The following is a 10,481-nucleotide window of genomic DNA, read 5'->3' as shown; positions in this document are numbered from 1 at the left end:
GGAGCTGGCTGAGCTCTGAGCTCCCTTCCATCCCAACCCCACTCCAGGAATCAGAGCAGCTGGGCATCCACTGCAGCTCTACCTTGGAGCTTCCAGGGGCTCTTTCCCAACCCGACCCAACCCGACCCAACCCAAACCCTTTCCACACTTCTTTTAGCAGCCCAGGGAGCTGTCACCTCTGCCCCACTGCTGCCTGGGGAGCAGAGAGAGCAGAGCAGGACCTGCAGCCCCATCTGGAGCAGTTCCCCTCTGCCACTCTCCTGCCACACCTGAGAGAGCTCTGAGGCTGAGGAGCAAATCCCAAGGCAAACCTCCAGAGCTCTTCCTGCCCCTGTAGCCAAATCCCTGCTGAGGCAGAGGCTCTGCTGGCTCTGCTCCTGGCCTTTGTTCTGCAGCAGCAGAACTCATCCAAGCCTTCATCTCCTTGTCTGACTTCAGTGAATGGAGCTTGAGCCTGAGCCAGCAGCTGGGCTTTGGAGGAGGCTTTGCTGCTGTTTGCTTATCCCACCTCAAGTGCTCTGCAAGCTGAGTCCTGACCTTGTTTGCCCAGGGGCTTAGCTCAGGCAGGCAGTGAGGTGTTGGTGCTGTTGGTGTTGCTGGGGCTGGGCTGGAAATCACCCTGGAGGGGATCAGCACAGGGCTGTGGTGCCCCTGCCACCAGGCACAGGGTGCTTTAGGGGGGAAGGCACCCCCAGGGGTCAGGCACTGCCACCTCCCCTGCACCCAGCAGGGACAACCTCAGCCAGGGCAGGCTGCTCACAGCCCTGCTGAGCCTCACCTTGACTATCTTCAGCCAGCCCCCTGGGCAGCCTGTGGCAGTGCTGAGCAGCCTCCTGGGGCAGAACTTGCTCCTCACAGCCCAGCTCAACCTGCTCTGCTCTGCTCTCGTGCCAAACCATTGCCCCTGGGCCAGGCCCTGCAGGCCTTTGGGGACAGTCCCTCTGCAGCCTTCCTGTAGCCCCCTGCAGGTGCTGCAGCTGCTCTGAGCTCTCCCTGCAGCCTTCTCTTCTCCAGCCTCATCCAGCCTGACCCTGAGCACCTCCAGGGATGGAACCTCAGCCACAGGCTCCCTGGGCAGCCTGTGCCAGGCTCTCCCCAGCCTCACTTCCTCCTCTCCACTCTCAATCTCTCCTCTCCCAGCTCCAATCCATCTCCCCTCACCCTGCCCCTCCCAGCCCTCATCCCAAGTCCCTCCCCAGCTCTCCTGGAGCCTCTTCAGCTGCTGGCAGCTGCTCTGAGCTCTCCCTGCAGCCTTCTCTTCCCCAGGCTCCACAGCCCCAACCCTCCCAGCCTGGCCCCACAGGGGAGGCTCTGCAGCCTCTGCTCCTCTTGGTGGCCTCCTCTGGAGCCTCTCCAGCAGCTCCAGGTGCTCCCTGTGCTGGGGGTCCCAGGGCTGGGGGCAGTGCTGCAGGGGAGGTCAGAGCAGGGCAGGGCAGGGGGCAGGATCCTCTCTCTCCACCTCTGGCCACTCTGCTCTGGGTGCAGATCAGGCTGCCCTTGCCCTGCTGTGCTGCCAGGAACCATTGCTGGCTCCTGCCCAGCTCCTCCCAGTGCTCCTCACTGATGCTCCTCACCACTGAGCAGGAGGGGCAGGGTGAGGGGAGATGGATTGGAGCTGGGAGAGGAGAGACTGAGAGTGGAGAGGAGGAAGTGAGGCTGGGGAGAGCCTGGAGCAGGCTGCCCAGGGAGGTGCTGGTGGAGTCCCAATCCCTGGAGGCCTTTCCAAGCCCTGCAGCTGTGGTGCTGAGGGCCAGGGCTCAGCCCCAGCATGGGTAGGGTTGGATGCTGTTGGCCTGGATGAGCTTCAAGGCCTTCTCCACCCCACCCCAACCTATTCCATGGCTCCAGAAGCTCTTGGAGCTGCCCTGCAGACAGCCCAGGAGCAGGGCTGGACCATTCTGCTGGGTCACTGCTTCTGGAGGCAGAAGCCTCCTGCTGAGGATGCCCCTGGCAGGAGATCTCTTCCTGCTGCTCTCTGCTGCCTGCCAGCTCTCTGCTGGCTTCTTCTCCGCCCCAGTGGCGATGAGGCTGCTGCAGAATGTCCTCCCTCTGCTTTGTCATCCCCCTGGCACGGCAGGAAGCACCCAAGGGCCATGTCCCCAGGACAGCTCAGTGTCACTCAGGGCAGCCAAGCAGCAAAGGAGGCAGCTCTGTGCCCCAGAGGAATGGAAGGGAACTTCCTGCTGCCTGCCTGCAGCCCCCAGCTCCTCTCCTGAGCCAGCAACACATCTCCCAAGCTCAGCAGGAGAGAGACCAACCCAAACCCTCAGCTCAGTGCCCCCCAGCCACCCTCTGCCTACTAGGAGGCTGGAGCTGGGGGGGGGTGGGTTGGGCTCTTGTGCCAAGGACTAAGGGCCAGGACCAGAGGAGATGGCCTCAGGCTGCCCCAGGGCAGGCTCAGCTTGGCCCTGAGGAGAAACTTCTCCCCTGGAAGGGTTCTGCAAGCCTGGCCCAGGCTGCCCAGGGAGGTGGTGCTGAAGTCCCCAGGCCTGGAGGGGCTCCAAAGCCCTGCAGCTGTGGTGCTGAGGGCTGTGGTGCTGGGGGCTGTGGTTCAGTGCTGGGGGCTCAGCAGCCATGGAGGGGTTGGGAGCTGTGGCTGAGTGCTTGGACTTCATCCCCCCCTGGGGTGCTGCTGGGCTGGGGACCTGCTGGTCCCAGAGGTCTCTTCCAAGCTCAACAGCTCCTTGGTTCTGTGACCCAGAGGAGGCCACAGAGAGGCTGCCAGGGCTGGAGCAGCTCTGCTGGGAGCCCAGGCTGAGGGAGCTGGGGCTGTGCAGCCTGCAGGGGAGAAGGCTCCAGGCGGAGCTCAGAGCTGCCTGAAGGGATCCTGCAGGGAGGCTGCAGAGAGACTTTGGCTGAGGGGGGCTGGAGCCAGCCCCAGGGGCAATGGTTTGGAGCTGAGGCAGAGCAGGGCTGGAGTGGAGCTGAGGGAGAAGTTCTCCAGTGTGAGGCTGCTGAGAGCCTGGCCCAGGCTGCCCAGGGAGGCTGTGGCTGCCTCCTGCCTGGGGGTGCTGAGGGCCAGGCTGGATGAGGCCCTGGGCAGGGTGTGGAGGTTGGGGGAGAGGAGCTCTGAGCTCCCTAGCAAGCTGAGCTCCTGCCCAGCTCTCTGGCTCCCTGCTGCTGTGATTCACTTCCCTGCTGCCCACCCTGGCCCTGCCCCACCAGGAGCCACGGCTCAGTTGCTGCCTGGCTCGAGGGGAACGTCAGCAGCTGCTGCCCCCTCCCTGCCCCCTCCCTGCCCCCTGCCACCCAAATTCCAGCGCAGCAGCTGAGAGAAGCCTCTGCCCAGGGGCAGGAAGCTGTCACCCCGGTGCCACCCAACCCTGCTCCCCTCCCCCACCCCTGCTGCAGCAGCACCACAGCCTTGAGCAACCCCTTGCACCGGGTGCTGGGGGTGGAGGGGGTGCTGGGGGTGCTGAGGTGGTGCTGAGGTTGGTGCTGGGGTGCTGAGGGTGGTGCTGAGGTTGGTGCTGGGGGTGTTGGGGTGGTTCTGGGGGTGCTGAGGTTGGTGCTGGGGGGGCAGGAAGCTGTTGTGCTGGCAGGGAGGAGGGAAGGACACTCCTGAGCTGCTCAACAAAGCCTCCCCCAGGGAGTGGCTGCGGCTCCAGCTCGGCCTGGGGGGTTGGTGGGTGGGTGGTTGAGTGAGTTGGAGAGTTGGGTGGGTGGTTGGAGGGGTGGGTGGGTGGTTGGTTGAGTGGGTGGTTGGGGGGGTGATTGGGTAGTTGGAGTTGGATGGGTAGTTGAGTGGTTGGGTAGTTGGATGGGTGGTTGGGTGGTTGGGTAGTTGGATGGGCAGTTGAGTGGTTGGGTAGTTGGATGGGTAGTTGAGTGGTTGGGTAGTTGGATGGGCAGTTGAGTGGTTGGGTAGTTGGATGGGTGGTTGAGTGGTTGGGTAGTTGGATGGGTGGTTGGGTGGTTGGGTAGTTGGATGGGTGGTTGGGTGGTTGGGTAGCTGGATGGGCGGTTGGGTGGTTGGGTAGTTGGATGGGCAGTTGAGTGGTTGGGTAGTTGGATGGGTGGTTGGGTGGTTGGGTAGTTGGATGGGCAGTTGAGTGGTTGGGTAGTTGGATGGGTAGTTGAGTGGTTGGGTAGTTGGATGGGCAGTTGAGTGGTTGGGTAGTTGGATGGGTGGTTGAGTGGTTGGGTAGTTGGATGGGTGGTTGGGTGGGTAGTTGTGTGGAGGGGTGGGTAGTTGGAGGGGTGGTTGGGTGATTGGGTAGTTGGGTGGGTGTTTGGGTTGGGGGGTTGGGGGGTTGGGTAGTTGGTTGGAGGGGTGGGAGGGTGGGTGGGTGGGTGAGTGGGTGGGTGGGAGGTAGGGTGGAAGTTTGGGTGGGTGCCTGGGGAGTTGGTTGGCTGCTTGGGTGATTGGCTTGGGGTCTGTGGTCTCCTTGTCCTCTGCTGTGGTTGGTTGGGGTCTGTGCTGAGCAAAGCTCAGCAAGAGCTGAAGGAGCTGGGGGGGGCAGCATCCAACCTCTGCACCATCCAACCTCTGCACACACATCTGCACCAACATCTGCAGCATCCAACATCTGCACCAACATCTGCAGCACCCAACATCTGCAGCACCCAACATCTGCAGCACCCAACATCTGCACCCACATCTGCACCAACCTCTGCACCATCCAACATCTGCAGGATGCAGGAAGAGTGCAGTGGAAGCTCTGAAGCTGCTGAGGGGCCTGGAGCAGCTCTGGGAGGAGCAGAGGCTGAGCCCTGGGGCTGAGAGCCTGCAGCAGAGCAGCCCCAGAGGGGCTCTGAGCAATGCTCAGCAAGAGCTGAAGGAGCTGGGGGGGGCAAGGGGCTGGGGCTGGCAGCTGCTGAGTGGTGCGCAGGGCCAGGCCAAGGGGCAAGGGGCAGAGAGTGGAGGGCAGGAGGAGAAAGCAGTTTGGGGGGAGGCTGCTAGAGGCCTGGAGCAGGCTGAGCCCAGAGAGGTTGTGGAGAGCTTCCAACCCCCCCTGGGCACTGTGCCCCTGGGCAAGCTGCTGGGGCTGCCCTGCTGGGGCTGAGGGAGCTCCAGAGGTCCCTTCCCAGCCCCTCCAGGCTGGGATTCTGCAGTTCCAACCCCCCTGCCTGTGCCTGCCCTGATGTTTGCACCTTGCCTGCTGACCTCCAGCCTGGGGGGGAGGTTGTTCAGCAGGCTGAAAGCCAAGGCTGGGATTTTTGGGGGGGCTTTGGGGTGCTTTTGGAGTTCCATGGTGTGAAGTCTTCCCTGCCAGGGAGGGGAGCAAGGGGGGAAAGCCTCCTTGCAGCTCTCCTGGGTGTGCCACCAGGTGTGGTGGTGCAGCAGATCCCTTAATGACCTCATCAAGGCTTTATCTTCCCCCCCCCCCCCGGCTCTGCTGGGCCTGGGAGTGCAGCAGGATTCCTTTTAATCCCTGGGAAATCCCTGCTGGATTTGGCAGGGAGTGGCCCTGCCAGGAGCCTTTCCTCCTGGTTGCTTCTTTTCCCCCCTCCTGAGCACTCAGGTTCCTGGAGGGCTGCCTCAGGTGCACCTGAGGAGGAGCAGAGCTTGGCCAAGGGGGAGGCTGAGGAGGCTGAGCAGGGGTGGTGTGGCAGCATCACCACCTGGGACCTGGCTCCTGGGGCTCTCCTGCTCCTCCTCCTCCTTCTCCTCCTCCTCATGGAACTGTTTGTGTTGGGGAAGCTCTCTGAGAGCATCCAGGCCAACCTCAACCCAACCCCTCCATGGTCTCCAAACCCTGGCCACAAGAGCCATGGCCACAGGATCCTGGAGCCCCTCCAGGCCTGGGGACTCCACCAGCACCTCCCTGGGCAGCCTGGGCCAGGCTTGCAGAACCCTTCCAGGGCAGAACTTTCTCCTCAGGGCCAAGCTGAGCCTGCCCTGGGGCAGCCTGAGGCCATCTCCTCTGGTCCTGGCCCTTGGCCGCACAGCCCAACGCCCCCTGGCCCCAGGCTCCCCTCAGGCACTTGCAGGGAGCCAGGAGGTCTCCCCTCAGCCTCCTCTCCTCCAGCCTCAACCCCCCCAGCTCCCTCAGCTGCTCCTCCCCAGCCCTCTCCCCCAGACCCTTCCCCAGCTCCCTGGCCCTTCCCTGGCCCTGCTGCAGCCCTCTAAGTCCTCCTGGCCCTGAGGAGCCCAAGGCTGCCCCCAGGCTGCCAGCTGTGCCTCCCCAGTGCCCAGCCCGGGGGCACCATCCTTGCCCTGCTACTGCTGCCCACAGCACTGCTGCTCCAGCCCAGGCTGCTGGTGGCCTCCTTGCCCCCTGGGCACCCCCTGGCCCCTCTCCAGCTGCTGGCACCAACCCCCCCCAGCTCCTTTTCCCTGCTGGGGCAGCTCCCAGCCCCTCTGCCCCCAGCCTGGAGCCCTCCTGGGGTGGTTGTGAGCCAAGGGCAGGACCCAGCCCTCGGTGCCCTCCTGCCATTGTCCTCGGCCATGGCTCCAGGCTGTGAGACTGGGCAAGGAGGAGGTCTAGAGGGAATGACCTTCTTGGAAGACACATTTAAGACCCTCCAGCCCCAAAAATGGAAGCAAGGAAGCAGTCTGGGAGGAGCTCTTGCTGGAGAAGGAAGCTCCCTGCAAGGGCCCTTCAGCAGTGCCAGCTGGGCAGAGCTGAGAGCCCCTTCAAGCCTTGCAGCCTGTGGACTCCCCCAGCTCCTCTTCCTGGCTGGGGACAGGCCTGGAGGCTTCTCAGAGCTCCTCAGCTCTTGCTGCTGGACTTGTTTTGGGGCTGGGCAGTGAGCGAAGACCAAGAGAGCTTTGCCTTGTGGGCAGCAAGGTGCTGGAGGGGCTTTGGTTGCTCTTCCCTGCTGCTGGGGCTGGCAGTGGCAGCTGAGGCTTTCTCCTCTCTGAGGGTTTAGCACCTCACGTCAGGAAGGAGGTTGAGCTGCTGGAAGGTGTCCAGAGAAGGGCAACAAAGCTGGGGAGGGGTCTGGGGCACAGCCCTGTGAGGAGAGGCTGAGGGAGCTGGGGTTGCTTAGCCTGGAGAAGAGGAGGCTCAGGGCAGACCTCATTGCTCTCTCCAGCTCCCTGAAGGGAGGTTGCAGCCAGGTGGGGGTTGGGCTTTTCTCCCAGGCAGCACCAGAACAAGAGGACACAGTCTCAAGCTGTGCCAGGGGAGGTTCAGGCTGGAGGTTAGGATGAAATTCTTCCCAGACAGAGATTGGCCACTGGGATGTGCTGCCTGGGGAGGTGGTGGAGTCCCCATCCCTGGAGGTGTTTAGGAAGAGCCTGGATGAGGCCCTGGGTGCCATGGTTGAGTTGATCAGATGGTGCTGGGTGAGAGGTTGGACTTGGTGATCTCAAAGGTCTCTTCCAACCTGGTTAATTCTGTTCTATTCTCTCCTAGCCCCTGTGTGTGAGCTCTTGGCAGCAGAATCCTGAAGGAGAGGCTTGAACCCTTGGGTAGAATGAGACTTCCAGTGCCTGAAGAGGCTCCAGGAGAGCTGGGGAGGGACCTGGGAGAAGGGCTGGGAGGGGCAGGGTGAGGGGAGATGGATTGGAGCTGGGAGGGGAGAGACTGAGAGTGGAGAGGAGGAAGAAAGTCTTGAGAGTGAGGCTGGGGAGAGCCTGGCACAGGCTGCCCAGGGAGGCTGTGGCTGCCTCCTGCCTGGAGGTGCTCAGGGCCAGGCTGGATGAGGCCCTGAGCAAGCTGGGCTGAGGGGAGGGGTCCCTGGGCAGGGCACAGGCTTGGAGCTGGCTGAGCCTGGAGCTCCCTTCCAGGAGCCTCTGTGGGGTCCTGCATTACCCAAGCAAGGCTTGGCCTGGGGGGAGACTCCCTGGGGCTCCCTCAGCAGTTGGCTGCTGCTGTCTCCTGATCTAGTTGAGGATTCTCCTGCTTGCTGCACAGGGGCTTGGGCAGGGTGGCCTTTGGAGGTCCCTTTGGAAGTCCCTTTGCAGGTCCCTTTAGGAGGTCTCTTTGGAGGTCCCTTTGGGGGTCCCTTTGGAGGTCTCTGGAGGTCCCTTTGGAGGTCTCCTTGGAGGTCCCTTTGGAGGTCCCTTTGGAGGTCTCTGGAGGTCCCTTTGGAGGTCTCCTTGGAGGTCTCCTTGGAGGTCCCTTTGGAGGTCCCTTTGGAGGTCTCTGGAGGTCCCTTTGGAGGTCCCTTTGGAGGTCCCTTTGGGGGTCCCTTTGCAGGTCCCTTTAGGAGGTCTCTTTGGAGGTTCCTTCCAGCCCAGACCATTCCTGGGTGCTCACCACAAGGCTCAGCACCACCTGGCCGGTCTGTCCTCAGCCCTTTCACCCCCTTGGCTCAAGCCAGTGCTGGAGAGGGGGCAGGGGGCTGTGGAGGAGCCAAGCAGAGCTTCCTGCTGCTGGGTCAGGGCACTGAGAACCTCACCTGCTGGGCTGAGTTTCTCTTTCTCTCTCACACTCAGGACCTGCCCAGCTTTGTGCTGCTGCTGAGCCTCCAGGAGAATGAAAGCCCTTGAGGAGCTTGTGGTTAAGTGGCACTTAATTGATTGGGACTAATCCTGACAGGTTTTTGCAGCCCTGCTGGTGATTGCCTCCTTCCAGCTGAATGGTTGGGGCTAGGCCTGGTGGCCTGCCAGCTCCTCTTGGCTTGGCTGCATTCCTCCATTTCCAGCTCATGCTGCCAGCCCTTTTAACCCTTCCCCTGCCTCTGGGCACATGTTGGGGATGGAGCTTGCAGCCTTCTCCCCTTGTAGGTGGTGCAGGTGGGGATGGGGAAGAGCTTTGGATCCTTCTCCCCTTGCAGGTGGTTCAAGGTAGGGATGGGGAAGAGCTTTGGATCCTTCTCCCCTTGCAGGTGGTTCAGTTGGGGATGGGGAAGGGCTTTGGATCTTTCTCCCCTTGCAGGTGGTTCAAGGTAGGGATGGGGAAGAGCTTTGGATCCTTCTCCCCTTGCAGGTGGTTCAGTTGGGGATGGGGAAGGGCTTTGGATCTTTCTCCCCTTGCAGGTGGTGCAGGTGGGGATGGGGAAGGGCTTTGGATCCTTCTCCCCTTGCAGGTGGTGCAGGTAGGGAAGAGGAAGGGCTTTGGATCCTTCTCCCCTTGCAGGTGGTTCAGGTAGGGAAGAGGAAGGGCTTTGGATCCTTCTCCCCTTGCAGGTTGTTCTTTTCCTCACCTTCTGCTCCACCTCTGCTCTGCCCTGGTGGTCCTGGCCCCAGCCTTGCCAGCACTGACCCTCCCTCTCCTGCTGCTCTCACTGCTGCTGCTGAGCCTTCACCCTGTGCAGTGGAGAGGGCTCCACCACCTCCCTGAGGAGATGATTCCAGTGCCCAACCCTTCTGGAGTCCCACTGGAGTCTCCCCAGGATGGGAATCTCCCCAGTAGCAACTCCTCCCCCCCAGCCCTCTCCTTGCCATGAGGCTCCTCACCAAGAGGGAGTCTCCCTCCTCCTGGTGGCCACCCCTGGTGCCCTGCCCCATGGTGCTGAGCTCCCCCCTGAGCCTTCTCTTCTCCAGGCTGCCCCAACCCCGACTCCCTCAGCCTCTCCTCACCAGCTCAGGGCTTTAGGAGCCTGACTTGGAAAGGGTTGAGGAGAAAAGGTCCTCCAAGCCTGGCCCAGGCTGCCCAGGGAGGTGGTGGTGGAGGTGCCCCAGAGCTGCAGAGGTGTGGTGCTGAGGCCCTTGGGGCAGCCCCTGAAGGGAGACCTCAGCCCCCTCCACAGCTACCTCAGAGGAGGCTGAGGGGAGACCTCAGCCCCTTCCACAGCTACCTCAGAGGAGCCTGGAGCCAGGGGGCTTTGGGCTCTTGTGCCAAGGGCCAGGACAGGAGGAGCTGTCCTCAGGCTGCTCCAGGGGAGGCTCAGGTTGACCACGAGGAGAAACCTCTCCAAGCCTGGCCCAGGCTGCCCAGGGCAGTGGTGGAGTCCCCAGCCCATGCCTGGAGGTTCCTCAGAGCTGTGGTGCTGAGGGCCAGGGCTGAGCCCCAGCCTGGGCAGAGCTAGAGGCTGCCTGAAGTGGATGAGCTCCGAGGTCTCCCCCAGGGCAGGCTGGGTGTGGGGCTGCAGGGAGGGTGTGGAGCAGAGCTGGGGAGCAGGGGCAGAGCCCCAGGTTGTGCTTTCCTCTCGGGGGCAGGGGGCAGGGCAGCTCTGCTGGCAGCTGCCACTCAGCACAGGCCTGGCCCTGGCAGTGTTTGGGCACAGGGTGTGCGTGCTGGAAGGTGTCCAGAGCAGGGCCAGGAGGATGAGCAGAGGGCTGGAGCTGCTCTGCTGTGAGGACAGACTGAAGGAGTTGGGGCTGTTCAGTCTGGAGAAGAGAAGGCTCCCAGGTGACCTCATTGTGGCCTTCCAGCATCTGCAGGGGGCTCCAGGAAGCCTGGGGAGGGACTGCTCAGGATTTCAGGCAGTGATAGCTCTAGGGGGGATGGAATGAAGCTGGAGGTGGAGAGATTTAGGCTGGAGGGGAGGAGGAAGTTCTTCCCCATGAGAGTGGTGAAGCCCTGGAATGGGTTGGCCAGGGAGGTGGTTGAATCTCCATCCCTGGAGGTGTTTAAGCCCAGGCTGGATGAGGCTGTGGCCAGGCTGATCTAGTGTGGGGTGTCCCTGCCCATGGCAGGGGGGTT

The sequence above is a fragment of the Melanerpes formicivorus genome, unplaced genomic scaffold (assembly GCF_026170545.1).
Source record: "Melanerpes formicivorus ecotype bairdi unplaced genomic scaffold, bMelFor1.0.p_v2 SCAF_399, whole genome shotgun sequence".
In the NCBI taxonomy this organism is placed as follows: Eukaryota; Metazoa; Chordata; class Aves; order Piciformes; family Picidae; genus Melanerpes; species Melanerpes formicivorus.
This window is presented reverse-complemented; position numbering follows the sequence as displayed.